Here is a 21,034-nt window from a genome sequence, read left to right as displayed (position 1 = left end):
CTTTATTTCTAAAACATAAATAATGATCCAGCCATAATCAGAAGTCAAGAAAAGTCCAAATCAGACCCAGAGCCAGTGAAGCTGGAGACCAGACCAGGTCCAAAGGACACCAGGACTTCGACCAACTCAGGACTAAATTTGAGAGGGTAAATACCTTTACAGTGTTCGTGGTCTGAGTAGAAATGACACCTGACATCAACAACAGGACCCATTTTAATATCAGAATAGATCTACAGACCCTGCCATTGAATATTTCTTAATTGCCAGGGCTTTGCAGATATCAAGTTAATCCAATGTGTAATTGAGATGAAACATAAATGGTTACATTATAGCGATGCTTGATTGAACTAAAGGTGTCTCCTTCCATAATCCGAGGCATGAACGGCTGACACCCTCTGCTCGTGGGATTCACACATCAATAGCAAGCAGGCTTTTTAGTCAGTGATATCTAAACAGGATTACTTTATGCCACAGCCGTTTGTAGAGCAAAGGAGTGTTTCAGAAAATAATCACCCGATTCATCAAAGCGCAGCTTTGCACTGCCTTCTCCGCTGTGCATTTTACCCATCATTAGCCCCACACAGGCACAGTATCTATGAAGAATAGATGCTTCTTTATTTCTGACCAGAGGTCGTCTCTAAGTAATACGCAATCCATGTGATTTGAACTCGTGCTTATGTGTCTGAAAAGGTTGCTTATTTGCTTTCACCCCTTGCTGACCTCCTTGTTCGTTTTTTACAGAAGAGATGCAATCTATTATGCATGCAAATGAACACTGAATGTCCCGATGTAATGAGAAATAAATGAAAGCTTCTCTTCAGTGGACCTCTGTTGGTGCTCTTGTGGTCTATTGTAGTTTTGATAAGTGATATTTTGTGGACTGTGGGTAGATTATTTTAAAAATATGGTGACAAGCCCAACAGGAGGGATACTTCCTAAATTTTACAAATATTCATGTAAAAGAATGACAGTAAATACTCACAGGGCTCGTTTTTTCTTACTGTAGCTACAGTAATTGCAAGTAATACATTTTTTAGAACTGAGATGTGCATGAACAACTCAAGGCCACTTCATATTTCTTATTTATTCCTAATGCAATATGTGTATCAGGGTTATATAAGAAGTTAAAAAGGTCTTTTTGTCTTTTCACACAGAAATGCAAACTTCAATATAAATGTACATTTCTATGTTATTTCAGCACTTTTGATAAGATATCAAAGCAGTGCGACCTTACACCCATGCAATCACCGCTTTACTTAATAGGTTTAAAAAGACTTAATATTGAATTAGTGGAAAAATATCTATCCAATCATTCTTGACACAAAATCCATCACACTCCCTCTTACATGCTAGAAAAAAAAAACAGGGAGCAAAGGTACATTTAATTCAAAAGTTAGATTAATATGAGAAATAGACATTTTAGGAAATACTTTTATTCACTTACTTGCCAAGAGTTAGATGATCAATCATGACATAAAAGGCTACAGCCAGAGGGTGGTTAGCTTGTCTTAGCTTAGCATAAGTACTGGAAGCAGAAGCAAAGAAAGAGAAGAGCTGTTTTTAAAGCTTGGTTTTTATGGATTAGACAGGTGAAATGTGAAGTGTTGAAGCTCACTGCCCTTGCTAGTAGGCAGATTTTGTTACCTTTGGACAGAGCCAGACTAGTTGCCTCCAGGCTTTATACTAAGCCAAGCTAACTATTTACTTGCTCCACCTTCATATTAAATAGACAGACTTGAGAGCGGTATCAATCTCTTATCTTACTCCAAGCATGGAAAGTGAATTAATGTCCCAAAATGTCAATATTCCTTTCCCACCCTGTGTACTAATAGTCTGCCTCACTGTGATTGTTTCAGCTGAAATGTACAGAGCAACCTTAGATACAGTATGTCTATTTTATCTTTCAGTATAATGGAGTTAAAGTGCAGGAAGCTCACTATATTGTTTCAGCAATAATGGTCACTGTGGTCGTAGGCAGTCAGTAACAGTGCTACAGTACTTAAACTTGAATTTGGCAACAGAAAACAGAGTAAATGAAGATGCCACCAAATTTGAATGATTAAAATCTGTGGCAAATTCTGAATGTTTCTGAAGCCTGTTCTTGGGATCAGGTCTTATCTTATCACAAGGTTACTGTTGCACCAAGTGTCATATAATTAAAGAAGTAAGTGACACAGAGTATTCCACGAATTAAAGAAGAAGAAATAGTAAGTTCATCACACCATGAACAACAGATGATTTTAAGGGAAATAATGAGCTTAGTGTATGTTTAATGCATCAGTTCATCAGGCGCTGTTATGATAAGGTGTCACATAATCTTTGTTGAGTCAAAAATCTGTTAAAATATAAGATTCTGAATAAAAGATATATATATATATATATATAATGATGATAGATGTCATATAATGATATGTATAACTGCAGGTAACATCCACTAGACATGAGGTACAGGTAGAGGGTTCTGGCACAGCGAGTAGATTATTCATGGATTCTTTTCGAGAGCAGTACTGCTCCGTACCTTTGTCACTGTGCATTATAGATGCTCCATCAGTGTTCACTAATTAGGAGGGTGCTTTTTTACAGACAAGGGAAGGGACACAAGAGGGAGGGTTGGAAATTAATCACTGAGGTTTATTAATGAGGGAGTATCTGCCCTGTGTGGCCAGAGAACAATATGAGAAGGAGCAATCAGAGGAGAGCTCCATCCATCACTGTGGAAACTGCATGGAGACACCAACAGAGCAAAGCTTTTAAAGGCAATCTTTAATGTGGGCACAAGTGAAGAAAAGAAAATCATCCCAAATAGCATGTAATTATTTAGACCTCAAATATGCATGTTTGCTATTGTTCAAAAGGAAAATTCAGTTTAAGTGGACCTGGATGAATGTCTGTTTAAAGAGCGCCCGAATGTCATTCTCTGACCTCCCTGGTGCTATTTTCACCTCTCTGACAGAGATATTAAGCATTCAGTATTCAGAATTTTCTGTTACTGAACTACTGGATACACCCAGGAGCTTCATAGTTTGCACTAAGCCTACAGGGACAGAAAACATATTCTATTTTATGTCATGGCAGGTGATTTTTCTACGGAAAGTCAAATCAAATAAATTCATTTTGGACAAATTCTGGTTGATTCTGGCTTCTGCTGTCGGTTTCATCACCACAAAATCATTAGGTTGGAGTACATAAAATGTGGTGCATAGACTTCATCAGCAGGGTCTGAACTTACATAGATTGTCTTCCTACTCCAATACTGTCACATCAGAAAAGATATAAAAAAGAATGACCCATTCTCAGTGTGTGAGCTACTTCAGCACACCTGACATTGGTAAAAATAAAACTCGCCTGTGGTGTTTCTGTGACATTGTACAGCACAGCTTAGGCTTTAAGTTGCACCGTCTTACTATTTTATAAAGCCTAAGAGCCTACAGCCATGCTAGCAGCTCTGTGAGCCTGTACTTATGGCACAGCTGTGCTTTGAGCTAAATGCTAACATCAGCGTGCTGATATGCTTACAATGACCGTGTTAACATGCTGATATTTAGCAGGCAATGTTTACCATGTTCAACAAATTACTTTAGCCTGTTATCTTGCATTTGCCAACCAGCACTGAACACACGCTAACAGAGGGCGATAGGAGCCTGCTGGTAGCAGAACAGTAGATGAAAAGTCACAAAATCATGATGACAAACAGTAAATAGCTATATAATCAATATAAGAATTTTATTTATTGTGATGTCAGGACTAAAGTGGTAGATCAACCAGAGAACACTGCTACCCCCAAAAGCACTGCACTAGCATGGCTAAAAATAGTCAAAAACCTCAAACATGTCCCTGGGTGTTAAAGCCCAAGCACAATTAACACAGATTTTGTTGAACCGTTGCCATTATCTATTTGTATGCAGGATATTCTTTAGAGAAAATGAAAATATAAATTGTTGTGCAGTTCAAGGAAAATATGGAGATGGTGGACCATATGAAGATAACAGAAAATGAAATCAATCTAGATGAAAGAAAGCAATAGCGCTGTGGTGATATATTGCACATAGTGAGTAAGGAGAAATGTAAATTATGGTTTCCATCTTTGTTGCACCACATGAAATTTGTGAGAAATCTACTTTGTGTGCCATGGACTGAACATTTGCAGCTCCAGAGAGGATAGGCTTTATTGGAAAACAGTCTGGAAATAATTTCAATAAATGTGGTCAGAGCTGTCAGATTTAGATGTCTTTTACATTTGAGAAATGACTCATATACAGAATTTCAATGTAACCATAAGTGGTAAAGTCCTGTTTGTAAAAAAAAAAAAAAAAAGATGTTGACATGAGAGGGACAAACTGGGACAAGGTCCTCCCTCCCAGTCCATTGAGGTCAAGGGAACCTCACATGGGAGCTTTGACTCATAGGGGGCTCCAGCCAAACCACCTCAACTAGGTCCCAGATCTCTCTGAGCACTGTAGGATAAATTCAAGACTCCTTCCAGGAGGCAGCCGGTCAGGCATCGAGGGCCAGGAGACAGTGGCTGTGCGCTGGTGGTTTCTGCGGGTGACTTCATAACCACTGGCAAGTCCTTCCTTCCAGGAGGCAGCTGGTCAGGCACACAGGGCCACCTCAGAGGAGAACTAGGCCATTGCTTTCTGTCTTACGCACCAGTGATTTCAGATGACTGTTGGAAGCTCTACAGCACTGACGTGGGAAGGATCTGACGGTAAAAGTGGAACAAACATTATAACATTTTCTACGTTGTAGAGATCAAGACTGATTAAAATGCACCAGAAGAGGACAGCTTGTCAATACTGGTCTTTCTGTGCTTTTTCTAGTGGTGGGGGTGAGGGTAGACAGGCAGGTTTCTAACTGAAGTTTCCACTTCAAATTCCAGACCAGCTGGGAAAATCTGAGGCGGTAAAGTGTATGGGGAATGTTTTTTTCCTCCCCCAACGACATCGAACTACCCTTGATATAGGCATTTAACCCCCATTTGCCCTTGTAGCTCTGCTCTGTGGTCAGCAGCAGAGGACTGTGACTGTGTTTGGCAGCTTGTGGCTGTAGATGTAGCTGTGTGAGTGGGAAGCCTGGCATCTGCCATCTTGCAATAGATAAGGGTTAGCAAATTCGAAAAAAACAAGGTTAGCTTGTGCCTCTGAATACTAACAGCAATTTATTTTCAAAGGGCGACCTAGATCAGATTCAGATCAAGCTCAGAGTGTGACCACACAAGGATGTTAAAGGGATTAAAATCAGTCTCTGCTACCTTTTTCTCTGAATTCCTGAAGGTACAGCAATTTCAAGAAAACCCATAACCAGAGGGAGAAGCTAACATTTTACCTAAATTTTAACTTCAGAGGCTGACTTTATTATATGTTGGATCTTTCAGATTGAAAGTTTTTTATTGACATGGAAACCAGCTGACAAAACACTCTGACCACACGACAATGATCTACACGTAGCTGCTCTGACCATCTGCTGTCCCTGTTACCAGAATGACATTATTTGTCTATTTCTTCCAACACTATCACTGTGACTTAACTCAATCATACAGTAAGTGTTTCTGATCTGCCATTGCAATGGCTATGGTTTGGTTAGGTCCAGGCAACTTCAGCTACTTAGTTAAGGTTGAGGACCAATTATGATTAAGGATAATACCGAAAAAAAAAAGAAAAAAAAAAAAAGATGTTTTCCATTCATTATTTACCTTTCATTTGTATGAACTGCAGCTCTAAACCATGTTGGAGACCTCCAGCTCTAAGCCACTTTAGCCTGACTTTATAGCTGCTAATGTTAACAAGCTGTCACAGACCAGGCAGAGTGACACCACTCGGAGTTGGACATGAACTAGAATTTTATTCCTCCTCTGTGGCAGTAAGAACAACACTTGGGACCTGCAACTGTGCTACTCAACTTTATACAAACAGTAGCCTCGTCTTAGCCACTATAAATGGCAGGGCTACGACTATTTCCTGGCACTCCCTCACACACGCTGGGAGAGCCTCTTGTAGTAGGGCTGCTCGGCCAGCTACCCACACAGGGACTTTGCCAGACTTTGGTGCCCTTCCAGTGGAGGCATGAAGAGCTCTAAAGTAGCTGTTCACCATGTCTCTGACTAGCGCTGCTATCCACACATTCGCATGCCAGCACACAATGTAGCCACAAAGTCACACCTCACACAGATTGTTAGCCCCCATGACTCTATTGCATTTTTTAAATATACTGGAAGGGAGGGTCCCATCAGCATTTAAGGGTGGACTTCCTCTTTAGTAGGAGAAAGGATGCAAACAGGGGTCCCAAATATCAAGGTTTGACCCCAGTCACCCCCCAACCTCCATCCAAGAGGATTTGCAGTACTAAAAGAATGTCATACTACACGCACAGCCACAAAGGTCCTCGTTAAGAAATATTATTATCAAATGAAAATACTCCTGGCTCTGTCTTTGTTCAAAACTGTACTCACACCATGTGCTGTCTACAATTACCTGCTTTTTTGACATCCCTTGTCTCTTATGTTTCTGTTGAATGGCATCCTAGCCTTTTCTCTCTTCTCTGTGTTGCTGGTCCCCTTGAGTACTGCGTCTTGTGTGCAAGACACAGTACTCCTCTTGTATTACTCTTCCTGAGGTCTCTCTTTGCTGTGGATATTCGTGTGGACTTTTTCCTTATCTGTACTGAGAGCCTCAGGACAGAGAGTGTCAAACATTGCTGATTGTAAACGCCTTTGAAGGCAAATTTCTGGTCTTTGGATATACAACTAAAATTGACAAGACTTGACTATATGTTTTGGCGAGAACAGTCAGGATGTTATTATTACCAAAATGAACAGAAAGTGCCAGGCTGTTTTAAACCAGAATAAACCTGTACTTCTACTGTATGTCAAGCTCACATCAATATACAGTGCATGGTTGTTACTAGGGAAACAAATGACATTGAGTTTGATCAGTCTTGGAGTGTAGTTTCCATCAGGATCTGCGTGAGGAAAATAATAAGCTGTTGAATTCATTGATGATTAAATCAATTTCATCAGCCATAGTTGCTGTAAGTGTTAATCCTTTGAGTCTGGATTCATTATCACTCGACAGTGGTCGAACACAAGCAGCTGTCATTTACAACTGCTCAAGTAGTTTACTCCAACATGGGAGCTGATATGTAGCACAAAGGTGCATGTTTGGATTCTTCTGGATTATACTGTCACTGATATTTAAAATTGGATGTTATTTTGTTGGAAACCTGTGTAGTGTAACACTGGATGTGCCTTTTTGAAAAGAGCAAAGGTAGAAAAAAGCACCTGATATTTGTAACATATGTACCTGTGGACATTTTTTCCTGCCCCTGTCTAATTGCATTTTGGTGAATCTTTTTTGATTCATATTTCCATTGCCAGTTTTATTACAAAGTAGTGCATGGAAGCAAATTATACCGGTACATGCAGCTTGGTGATCAAGACAGTGATAGATGATCTTCTTCATGCTTTATAATTTTTCCTATACCATGAAGAATTTTCTGCTAAAAGAACTTAAAAGGATTATGCCAAAGCTCAAATAATAAACCTTAATGATAAATCTTACCCTGGATCCAAGCAATAAGGTGCTGAAACTGAATTACAGATAGACTTTAGACACGTTACACTTTTTTCAGCATACTTAGTGATAAGAGTGGAGTTTTAAGTTTGCAACCTGAAAGTCTTGAAACGATGAACAATTTTAGTTTATTCTCTTTCCTCTGGACATTAGGAAAAAATGTATCCGCAGAACTCAGAGACATTGTTGGTCGCAACAAAATAATTTTTACATTCATTTCACCAGCCCAATTTAAAAAAAAAAAAAAAAAAAAGGAAAAGAAAAGAAAAGAAAAGAAAATGGACAAACTGCTACAATGAGTGCCAAAAAGTATTACTTATGTAGGCAAGCTGAGCAGTCTGCACAGCCAGCAGACACAGACCAACGGTGATTTGGCTTCATGTTTCTGGCCACCTGGTGAATGTAAATCCAATATTCACCCTGTTCAGCTTTTTCTTTGGTCTCCACCAATTCCTGAAAAAAAATATCTGGCTCTTTAGAGGCTACAGAAAATGCTCCATTATGTTCACCAGCTACTTGCTAACTTCCTGCTAGTTGTGCGGGGCAGATGAATGCTCTGTAGAGCTGAGAGCAGCTGTGGAGTTGGTCGGTCACATTCACAGTCTTTTTGTTGCTACAAGTGACCCCTCTCTCACAATACATCTGAACCATTGTTAATAATAATAACACTTTTCCTTTGCACCTTTCATACAAGAACTGCGGCTCAAAGTGCTTTACAACAAAGAAACTACATGCACTGAGTGCTTTGCATGAAAACAAAAAGACAGAATGGATATAAAAACAGGGACAGGACAGTCACATAAAATAAGATGGAAAATAAAACAGACTTTGAATAAAATATTAATTAGTGCAACTTTAACATTTTTGCATTTGTGTTGTGAAAAAGGTTTGCCTTGGCTAACCACTGAATAGCAGACTATTGACATGCCATAATTGATGGTCACAGTTATTCCAACTGTGATAGTTTTCAGTGAAAACGGCCTCGCTAGATGTGCGATAACCCTATCTTCATTTGCATGAGAAGCTCTAAAACAGAAGTAGAAAAAGCATCAATCACTGTTTTTGCAGTCTACACATGGTAAATCTGTAGCCCTGGTGTATACATTATTGAGGAGGAGCAGGTCAACCATGGCATGGACTACAGCAGCTATATGTGTAGGCCCTTAATGCATAAGCATAGATAAGACTTGATTGACACATCCTAATGCCTAGAACACAGAATTTCTACACAATTTCCTCAAAGTTATCTACACATGTACATTTAGTACTACATGGTAAATACATGTATTACAGTTTATCCCTGTAAATTGCATGCATCATGGCAAGCCATTAATGCAGTCTGAGTGTAACTGTGGCAGCTTTAAGAGATGCGCACGGAGAATTTAAACAAGCATTTAATTGAGCAGCTAGCATAAAACCAGAGCTTGGCAGATGACATATGTTAATATGTCAGTTCTTTTTCTGCACTGTAATTTGTTCTTTTGCACACAAGCCTGGAGCAAATTAAATATGTATTTGAATTGTTTGAATTATACATTTGTATCAGCAGCACGCTAAAGCAATGGATGATTTGGTGATTAACATTCCTAAACTGCTGTTATGTTAAATCAACCAGTACCGACACAAGTGCAATTTCATTGTGTTCTTGAATGATCATCTGTGTCCAATGATAAATATTTTCAAGGGGAAATTAGAGAAAAAGTCTCAGCAATATTTTCTTGTTTTTCACCACTGGATCTCTCCGTTATTTCTCAGTTTGTAAGTTTGAGGTATTCCGTCTTCCTTGGAGCTTGCAGTCCTGTGAAACATAATTTCTTCAGTCTGCTCCTGGTGTTCATGTTGCCCTGAGGTTTCCTGAAGACCGAGGTGCCAATCAGCCTAGTGGTATAAATAAGGTCTGACACTGGGCATCAGAAATCCCTGAGCTAGATGTAGCATCCCCAGCTCTTCATTATAGCTTAATTAAGCCACTCAAACACAGATGTGGGCTCTGTATGCTGATGGTGTGGAAATTCTCAGTTAAATATACTCACAGGAGTTTTTTGCTGTGAGAAGGACATGGGGGCTTTGCAGCTTTTGTGTGCATCTGCCAAGATGTGTATATCAGCACAAATATCATGCTGCTGCTGGTTCTGCTTCTGCTGCTGATAACTGTTGAAGAGATTCAGCTACACTGGGTGGCATGAACTCACACGCCTCTCTAGGCTGTGGCAAAAGGACACTGCAGTGTGATGTTGCGTATCATTACACTAATTTAATCCCCAACAACCCCTCAGAGTTTAATTTTGATATCACTGAAATACAATTTGCTCAAGAAAAACGCAGAGAGGAAGTTATTATATGTGTCACACACATCTGCTACATTCTGAATAAGCCATGAACAGAAAAGATATGTCTTAATTTTCTCTTCTACAGTGTGAGAATTCATGCACGGGCACACACTGAACTGCTGTGGAAAGCCACATACCAATTATTGGTGCCAATATCATCTGATGGGGAGGCAGGGCGAGTCGATCATTGCTAATCTAGTTCATAGCGTAGTGGCTCTCCTGTGGTTGTGACACAGGGCCTCCTTGATCAGACGCCAGCTTTTCATGGCAGGACCTGGATTTAGTGAGGCCTGTCGGGGCAGGAGAATGTGAATTACGGCTCAATGTTCCTCGACAGTGCTGAGCCGGTGGCTTCATCTGTTCTGACAGGCTCTTGACTGTGTGTGATGATGAGAGACAGCTCCGGGTTGGCGCTCGGCACTGGCTCTTCAGCTGACAATGTGAATTATGGAGACCCGAAGGAGCAAGAGCATGCATCAGCAGACCCCGACTCCTATTAATCCTTCCCTCAAAGGTTCCACTGCAGAGACCCCAGACGTACCTCAACGTGGCTTGCACGCACTTCAAACACTGGCTGAAACACGATGGAGGTAATGGACCCCAGTGCTCCATTGACTTCTTTGTCAGTATCTTTTCTCTTGCATTGATACATAATCCTGGATTGGATTATGGATTCTCTTACCTTTTGCTGAATTAAGAAATTATCAGTGGACATATAATATACTATCTGACTTTTTGATTATACAGGCAGTTATGCTTCCGTAGCTTTGTAATGTCCATCTTTGTTTTATGGTGCCCCAACGTGTTCAATGTTCAATAAAAGACAACATGAAATAATAATCACAAGTGTAAAACACATGAAGGAACAAATAAATTGTGAAATCTGAGATAATCTGAGAAGTCATTAAAACTCAACCTCATTATTTCTAAATTGTATTTAATCATTCTTATTTTCATATTGTTTATTTAATATAATTGTCATTTATGTACAGAAATTTTCTATTTCACAATGGCCTTTTTCAGAAGCCTGTTTTTATGTCATGATGGCATTTTTCCTGAAGGCGCCTTTATTTCATGTAAATTTTCATGACTGTGGAGATCTTATTGCTCAGTAACTGACCACTCCATTCATTTTGGAAACAAGGCTGCTAATGCTACCTAGCTAGTTGGTTAACTATCTAGGCCAAGTGACCACAGATTATTAGCTCTTTTGCATCACAGAGAGAAGACATTGTTAGCAGTGTTAGCTAGCCCCTGCTGACTAGAGCGATCACAGTGAAAGACAGATTGCTCTTGTTGAGTGTGTCTTTGAGGAACCACCAAAATGCAGCTGAAGTAACTGAGGTAGCCTAACCAGGTAGCAAACTGCTGCTGTTAACACAGCTCACAACCCAGCCTATAGTCAGCCAGCTGGGTAGTCAGTACATAGAGTCTTCTGAAACCAAATATATGACGATACCAGTTTGGCCACTGTTGTTCAGTGCAGCGATGCTTCAGTGTGTTGGCTGTATTGGTATATTGGCACCAACTTTGTATGCTATATTGTAAAATAAAGCATACAATGTCAAATATATGAAATTAATGAATGCCATTATGAAATAAAACATAAATTAAGAATTATTTATTTATTCATTTAATAATGAACACTTTGGGGTGCCATACCCTCCACTATGAAAGCACCATTTTAACACGTGCAAATCCCTGATGCTCAATATTTCTTCAAAGGTAAGCTCACAATTCCAATATATTATTTCACAAGGTCATGGACTGAGCGACTGTTTTGTCAGCCAACATCAGAAATAAATGCTATCTGCTGCAGCCGATTTATTCAATAATATCTCTCTCACATTTCCGTTTATTTAAGAATCCATTCATGCCGTTTTGCAATTTCGACCATTTGTTGAACCCTAACTTGAGCCTCTGCTGAAGGAGATATGAAAATTGAGCCATTCCAGAGAAAAGACAAATCCTGTTGCGTGTTCCTCGCTAATCCTGCCTTTGGACGGTAAATGCAGCACAGAGCTTAGAAACACACCACCCAGGCTGAACTGTGATGTACAATCTCCAGGAGACAATAGAATTGGTGAGTGTATTTTCTCATCTCATGTCTCTGCCAAGTTCACATGCCCACACACACACACACAGAGGCACTCCAGTGCCAACTGCATCCCTCCCTCTGCCCCCGGCCCTCACAACCCATCCGCCACCGCAAACCACCATAATATGACAGATTTTTATGCCGGAAGGCATTGGTAAGAATATATAGAAAAGAAGCAAACTTTATATGAAAAATCTTGTACTTAGGGACTGTTTCCTCCATAAAATGAGGTGGTGAATAATCACAATTGTTACAGCCAATAAGATGGAGTTTGTTCTTATCTTGTTATGATGTAAAATTAATCCACTGTGTCTACTGAAATGACTCTTAATTCAGAGGTAATATGAAAGCTAATGGATACTACATTACAATACTGGCAAGCCATTGGCATCTTGGAACAGTAAATCTGACCAGCATGTGGAGTCTGTGAAGAGTGCATTGCAACAGAGACTATCCTGTTGCACATATGCTGTCAGCTAATCTCATTACTTGGAAAGAGCAGTCTCCACGGTTGGCATGTTGTGTAAGGTTAACACAACACACACACACAGAATGTGTTGTTGAATATATCCATTTCACTTTCAGTACATTTGTATGTGTCGATAGAGATCTTTGCTTGACTCTAATGAAGGTTGCGATTGATTTTACATTCCGGGCATGCTGTGTTTTCCTAGACGTTGGATTGGGATGTTCCAGCATCAAAATGTATACTGTTGCACTAATGAATGCAATTGTGTGAACAATTCCTAGCTGACTGGAATTGAGATGAAGTCCATGACATCATGAAATGTATTCCATTAATGTTTTCTTTTGTACAATGTACATAACAGTTTTGAGGTTGGAATTTAAGAGTTCAAAGCAAAGTTAATACTTATTCGTTCCTACAATTCAAACTGGCTATACACATAGTATGACTGCACATTTCTTTGCTCAGCTGAAAAGGCAGTAGGTATTTATTCCTCTTATTGTTTTGTTGTATGTCATTTCGAAGCCATCTTACCTGGCTGTCAGGAACAATAAGATTTCTACGGGAGAATTGTCTGGTCATATCATCAGGTTTTAACCTCTGCTGAATTGAATAAGATTCTGCACTTTGAAGGACGTATTATTGAAATGACAGCTCCATATTAGTGCAAGCTAAATTTTCCCCCTTTACACAGCCCTATATGCATTTTATTCCACACAATTAGGTTACTTTTAATATCAGTCACATTTCTTCCAGTCACTGTTTTCACACAACATCGTCATCTTCTTTCATTATTTGCTTCTACTTTGGAGGTCCTCCATGGCACTCATAAATACTCAGGATTATTCAGTTGCTCTGAGTATGTCTGCTGCCTCATAAATTTACTGGCATAACAGAGGATCTTGGGATTGAAGGGGACTGAAGCTCCTGAATATCAGAGTGATCTCTGTGAGGGATGAGGGGTGTGGTATACTGTGCACTCTCCAGCTGCAACCCCCCATGCACTGACACAGGATTCACTTGCCCAGGGCTGTACCTGATCTGTGCAGTAGTGGTCACATAGATGCCACCGGCCTTAAACATGCAACCTTGCTGAATTATTCACACTGTAGCAGAGGTGGGCGGCGGAGATAGAAAAGACATGCTATGACAACACATCTACCGAGTGAGCTGCTCCAGTTTGACAGTGGGTCAACACTTGACTAAAACCTCTCCTACTTAGCATTTATAAGCAGAATATAAAAACTTGGTGGTTTATAACACACTGTAATGCAGTTGCAAGCAAACGTAAGGACATTTTAAGGGAATACTCTTGTAACAAAGAAGTTAAAATCATATTTAACAATGTATGATTACACACCAACAAATCCTCACTAAAATAAACTAAAATAATTAGCAACCCTTCATGTACATGCTATGCTAATGTCAGCATGCTAACAATGTGTGAATGTCTACACAGAATTTTGTGTCCATGCTTCTAATAGAAATTTAGGCAGAGTGAAGTTAAAACTTTGACCTGCTTGTGGTGCCAGAGGAGAAGTAAAGGATCATCCTTCAGGGACCATGAATGTCATAGCAATCCATGCAACAGTTGTTGTATGGTATTTCTTCTTTTACGAGACAGAAGTAGTGGACCGTCCAAGAGACCAACATTGTATCTACAGATGTCATTAGTATGGCTAGAAATATCTTAAAGTTCCTCTGCTCGCATTCATCAAACTCCCCCCCAATTTTTTTTTTTTTTTTTTTTTTTTTTTCATGAAAAAACTCTTTTTGTGTCTTAAAGGGGCTTAGGTGTAACTTTACACCCTTACCTGCATTTAGTATGCACAGATCTATGAATATGAAAATAGTTCCTTTATCTCCACCCACTCGCCTGCAGCTTTAGCATACCCGCTCACCTTCGACTGGGCTCATCAAACATAAAAATGGCGCTTTCTGACAGAAAACGGAAAACTTCATCATATAGTAGAGAAGTAAGTAATCACTAGCAATTCATCCTCTATACTGGGGCCTATATATCTATCCATCTATCTATATATAGATATAGATATAGATATATGTTGTTGTTTCTTTTCTAAAAGCAAGTAATATATTAATAAGAGTTGACTAACACCCTCTAGGTGGTTGCTTCCAGTTGTATGTCTGTCCAGGTCATGGTCAGGGTGAACGTGATATGTGGCAGTCGTCCATGACATTCATTATGGCAACTGTAAAGAAACGTGGATGCAGAGTGTCGACCTTTCCAAGAGAAAAAGACAAACAATAGATTTTTTGTTGAAGTAAAAGGCAAACCATTGTGCTAGCCTGTGGAAATGCACAGTGATGGGTCAATCTCGAGCATCATTACAGCTCAAAACAGGCTTAACTGGATGACTTGCACAGAAAAGCACGCTTGGAGAGTCAACACTCTTCTGAGGTGTTTGGGTGCCCAACAAGCAGCTTTCACAAGACCACATTGTCACAGAACCAATGGGATAGCTCCAAGCAAACTGTGGCGTTAGCAGCCAGTTTCTGGTCTGCCCCGCTGGTCTTTTTAGCCTCAGAGGTAAATGCAACAGGGCTAGCATTGCAACACAGGGAAGTTAGTGTTGCAAGATTTGCAGGTGATACAAAGTTTGTAGGGAATATCTATGCACCTAAAATTACCCAAGATACTTGAAAACCCAGTGTCTCATGTAATTCCTCTCCTGTAACCTTGGCTACCAAATAGATTTTACCTGCATGCTGGGGTGGTGATGGACTCATTTTGTTTTTGCAAAGACTTTCTCATTGCCTACATGTGAGGTATTCACTCTTGACAGACATGAATTATTATGTACAATTTTAAGTGCTGTCAAAGTCAGCCATGCTAATACTGCTTTTCTATTCTTAACTCAACAGGACATCTGAATATCTTAAACTGAAAAACAGTTTAAGAACTCGTAGTGTATAATATTCACGCTGGATGAGACACTTAACCTTTTATTTGAACTGCTGGTTGCTAAAACCCCACAGATACCACACGTAATACTGTATGAAACTTGCTTTCTTTCACATGCTCGTTCTCTTTTCTTTTTTAACAATTTAAAACTGTATCATTATGTGGAAAAATGAACAGTTCACCCATGGGAATTAAGCTGTGGCTCAGATTTGGTTGGTTCATGTCTGCCGGTCAATTGTCTCTTTCATAAAAATATTACAAGGTCAAACAAAATATCAGCTGCAGACACAAAACATTGTTCTGTACAGTATTGTGCTGCTGTCCGAGTGTGATTTCAAAAGCCTTGGCCCAAATTTATTCCATATGTCATGCTCAAATGCATGTGTCAAATTTGGAGCTTGCAGAGATTTAAGATTATAGACTAAGTGAGATGAAATATGTGTACTATACAGCTCCACCCCCCCATCATTTCACCTCTCATCTCTCCTGTTTTAGAGAGACCTGAGGACTTTGGCAAACAGGACCAGCTTTAAGACTTTTCCACTGAACTAAGGCACAGTGTTTGTTTTGCTGTGGCCGCTTCTCCCCACTTGGCAAACACTGCTGCTGTCACATCAGGTCCTGAACCTCGCTGAGCTCTGAATACAGACATGGCCTGTCTATCAGAATGGCTCAGTCAGCACAATTCCTGCCGTGCAAAGAGGCTTCGTCCCAAGGCACCAACCCCCACCCTTCTTCACCCCACATATTCTCTAATAGCACTCCACTTGATGTGTGAGAAGCACAGCTTGTGGTACACCACAAAGCATTGAATCATTGTTTGCTGATAAAACACTCAACACAGTGAATGCGCACAGGGAGTCCATCTCCAGTGTGACAGCAATGACTGCAGATGAGGCGGGGTAGTCCGTGCTGTTCGATTTCATTACAGGCAGATATAATGGCATTGTGTTTACTGGAGAGAATGGCAACTTCAGTGGATACTGTTTCCCAGGTTTCATTTAATATTTCTTAAGCCAGCACAGGTAGGGGTTATCAACAAATAGGATTGGGAAGGATTTTGGTTCATGACTATAAAAGGATAATCGCATGACTTCTGCAACAGTTCCCGGTGAAGGGCTCACATTTAGTAATTGGGCTGGCTTCCCAAATGAGATGCAGAAATCCAGAGGTGAACGTTTGATGCAATGCCTGGTTTCTATGTGTTTCAATTTTCTCCATCTCTTGAAACACCATTCTCTACCACTATAAAATAATACAGTAAATAAAAACAATTTCGTGACCTTATTCTTTTTCACCATTCCATTCCCACCATCCCCTCCTCAGTAAAAAGAAATAGATTGCAATACCATGCGAGGCTCTCAGACTCTGATGGTGATGAGAAGAAGGGTTTCAACAATTACCTCAACAAGGGATGTGCACTCAGGTAAAAATAGCTTGCTATACATGCAGAGCTTGTTCTGCTGACTGAGAACCTACAGGCAAAACAGGCTGAAGTGAAGACTGTCAAATTAGGCACCAAATTATGCATTAAATAGCAAAGGCATGGCTGGTGACTGGTGTGCTGTAAAGCAGCACAAGTGCTCCAGGAGGTGAGGTTGGAAGATTGTCTCCCACTGTAATAGAGCCTGACAACCCTTTAAAAGAGCAGAGTGCAAGGAAAAGCAAATCTTATATGTTTTAAATAACATGCTACTGATTTTTTTAAGTTTTTTAATCTCCTTCTTAAATTGCGTTTTTTCTTGACAACTGCCACCTAATTTAAGCTGCATCTACATCTATATTTGGTAGATATATTGTATCTTTGATATAATATGCTGTAGCCAAGTTTATGAAATGTCTTAATGAATGTTTCAAAACTTTTAATTGGAAGAGTTTCGGAGGTCGTAGAGTATGTGAAACTGCCAGAAAATCCTGTTTTCGATTCCACCTATACTTTTATAAATTTTATTTTGTAAGCATCCATGTGATCTTCACGAACAACATGTTGTAAAGAATTAGGTGTTTAATTGTTGTGCGTCTGTATAACACGCAATGGGCTTTCAGCTAACTGCACTTTAATTCCATCTGTGGGAATATTAGATGCCCAAACCAAATGCTCCTGCTGCAAAGACTTTTTAACATGTGGTCATTGTTATAAAATGGCACAGGTTAGGTTTAGGCACCAAAACTACTTGGTTAGTTTGAGGAAAAGATTGTTCACTTTTTGGTCTCTCAGGAGACATGAGCCCTGGTCTCCTGGGTGAATATCATGTCCTTGTTTGACCCATCCATCCACCTCACTTTCCTCGATTTGAGGACTTTCTTGGTCTTTATGACATGTCTCCCTTTTTGTCTCTCTGTCTCTCTGTTTTCTGCTGTCCCTTTGTGTCTTGTGAGTCCTCCCCTTGTGTTTTTGCATGTTTGTGTGTGTGTGTGTGTGTGTCTAGACTGACCAGTTCCTCCTCAACCATGATTCACCTACACCTGTTCCTTGTGCCAATCAGTCATCACAGCTGCAGCCAATCGACTAACCACCAGTCACAGCATAAATATCTGGTTCTCCTTGCCAGTCTTTGCCAGATTGTTATACTCATCAGTCTGTTAACATGTCTCAGCCATTTAGCTGTCCTAGTGCCTTTGTCTTTCCCAGTGACTAAACTGTGCTCTCCCTGTGTCTCAGGATCATCTCCCTCTTATGTAATTTTTTTTTTTTTTTTTTTTTTTAATTAGTCCATCTGAATCTGTGCCCTGCATTTGGAGTCCAGCTTTCAAAATTGGTGCATCTCATACAGATGCCACAGGAGGGCTGGGGAACCTCTCCTTTGATGCAACCCACCACTCAATTCATAAATGCATAATAGGAATTACTCAGTGATAAAAGAAAATATTAAATGTCGACTAGCACATTCATCTGAGTCGTCCCTGAATGCTATATGTACGTAGTGGCTGATATCACGCCAATGCATCATGGCATCTGCTGAAAAACAATGTGGAGTGTCACACTTTCCAAGAGACATGGACAAACTTTTTGTTTAAGTAAAAGGCAAACCAGTATGTCTTAGTCATTAAAGCTCAAAACATACTAATACTGGCTGAGCTACAAGGACAATTGTGCTTGGATAAAGTTCTTGGGCTGAGTTTGGATGCCCAACATTCAACTTTCCTTAGATCATATTCTGACAGAGTTTTGTGTTGAGTGAGCTATGAGCCAAAAAGCTGAAGCCTCATTCAGAAGGAGAATTTATGAAGGAGTGCCTTGTTGCTGCTGTGGAGCTGCTAGCACTGGACAAAATAAAATTGCTCCAGTGTTAGTTTGTCTGGGATAATTCAGAAATGACGGAAAATCTGATGTGGAAACTCAGTGATAGGAAGTGTCTGTGTGATTTGGCCTTCATGGTGGACATTACCAAGAACCTCTCAGAGCTGAACCTCAAACTCCAGCAGCTTCTCAGCTCTGTGCTTTCAAATGTGAAATCAAAGGTTCTCTACCCCTGGCCTAAAGGGTACTTTGTGTCTGTTTGAGACAACGGGTCAACGGGCATGAAAAAGCATTGGTATTTGACATGCACTTTCACTTTGTGTATGAGCAGAGCATCTACAAGAGCAGCAGGAATCCACCAAGACTCCCTAGGGTGAAGCACTTTGAGGTATCAGTGAGTGTGTCCTCATCTTTTGGCATCACCAGCACGGCTGCATAATGCCAAAAGGGCTATAACGATGTGCAAGAATTCACTACTGGGCACAAGGGGTCTTGTCCCACAAAATATGTAAAAAATTGAAATTTGACACATCAGATTCCCCCAGAAGGCTGAAAGACAACTGATTTTTTTCCACTCAATATTTAGTTAAACCAACTCCAAAAGGCACTGGATGTGCAGTTCATGTCAGCAGCAACAGTGAACATGGCGGCTGTGTGCACAGTGCCAAAGTTTTGGATCCCTCCTGTTGGTCCTGTGAGCCACCACAGTTTCAGCCCTGAATGTTTTGAGCCTTGCCCTGCATATTTCTGGTTCTCAGAACTGGTGCTTTAAAACAGAGTGGAACTTGGCATGGAGTGGCAGAGGAAGGGGGAGAATATAGTGCTATGTATAACCAGACACATGGACAGGCCAATGATGTAGTTATAATAAGATCAGTAAAGTTCCTTTTACAATGAGCAGAGTTGTCACCAGTGCCTTTCTCCACCTTTCAGCACAGAGATTACTCCATAATGAAAACTGCAGAGCACAAAAGCTTCAGTTTGCTTGGCTTGAGTCAGTAGAGGTGCACACAAAGCTCCAACATCACAAATCAACTCTCAAGTATTTTCCTTCCTTTACTTTTCTGTAGTATTATATCTCATAATCTACTGAAACATCCATCAAAACACAGCTTTCAATGGGATTCTGGCAGGTCTGAAACATGTTACAATAATATCTGAGTCTTACAATACTGCCATTCAGATGTCAACGAATGTATCCAGGATTCTGCACACGTGAGCAGTGTTCTGTCAGTTGTCCACAGCTGGCTGTATGTCAGATTCTTTACTTTCAGTTTATTAAACACCTGCCGCATCACACAGGAGCTGAAACAATAAGTTCATCTTGAAATTGAGAAAGTGATGTGCGCATTTACACACAGGGCACAGTAGTCGTAACTTTGGTCAGGATCTGACGGCAATTAATGTTCTGTGTTCTGCTACACAAGTCAGCTGCCAGACGCCAGTTTTATACAGTGAAATTGTTTGTAATAAAGCAGCCCTTATGTATGAATGCTGCGCTCCATCAGAGCTGTCACAACATTTTTATTTTAATTAGCTAAAAGTCCAAGATAAGCCTACCACCTTATACCATCTTGGCCCCCCCCCCATGTCTGACTGAACATTTCATCCCTGTATAATGACGTCAAGAGACGCGGAAAACAAAAGCTCACCACTCACTGAAAACATTAAGTGGAAATGGGAAGTGGACCACCTACTAAGGCTACTGAGGATCTGACTTAAACTGAGGACATCGCTGCCTCTATCCTCTGAGAGCTGAGTGCTGAGAGCATGGAGGGATTTGGGGGACTAGTGGTGGGCATTGAAAGTAATGCACTGATAACTGTAGTACATGTAATACACAATGTAATTTGTGTACTGAGATTTCAGAACAAAAAGCCTTTTATTCAGTGAAATGCACAATGAAATGTCTGATTGATCAAAGCAATTGCTGCCTTTCTCCCACAGAATAAACAGACCCAGCCAGCAGCAGCAGGGGGTAGTTGTGAAGGGAGAGGAGATGGTAGAAGAAACATCATCGAGGTCAAGAGAAGAGACAGGTCGACCCAAATCACAGCATAAAATCATCTGCCCGAAAGACCACCCATTCCTGGAAATGCAGCATCCCACTCTGAGTAAACATGTGCACTAATGCCTCTTTGTGCTTTATCTGACAAATCTGATCAAATTGACAAAGACAAAAACTAAAGACATCTCCTGTATATTTTTATTTTAGTTAGTTTTGTAAGTCTACAAAATTCTTGTTAGTTTTCTCTTTTCTAAAGTTAAATTGTTATTTTTATTTCAATTAACTAAAATATTTTTTCATACCTTTTGAATGAAAATCTAAATTAAATGCAGTAATCCCTCCACAAAGGCAGTCAGTTTGCTTACCAGGCTGCAGATGATGCAGCTCTTCTGCCAGCTGA

This window comes from Chaetodon auriga, chromosome 2 (genome assembly GCF_051107435.1).
Source record: "Chaetodon auriga isolate fChaAug3 chromosome 2, fChaAug3.hap1, whole genome shotgun sequence".
Taxonomy (NCBI): Eukaryota; Metazoa; Chordata; class Actinopteri; order Chaetodontiformes; family Chaetodontidae; genus Chaetodon; species Chaetodon auriga.
The sequence above is the reverse complement of the archived record's forward strand: the minus strand, read 5'-3'. Positions refer to the sequence as shown.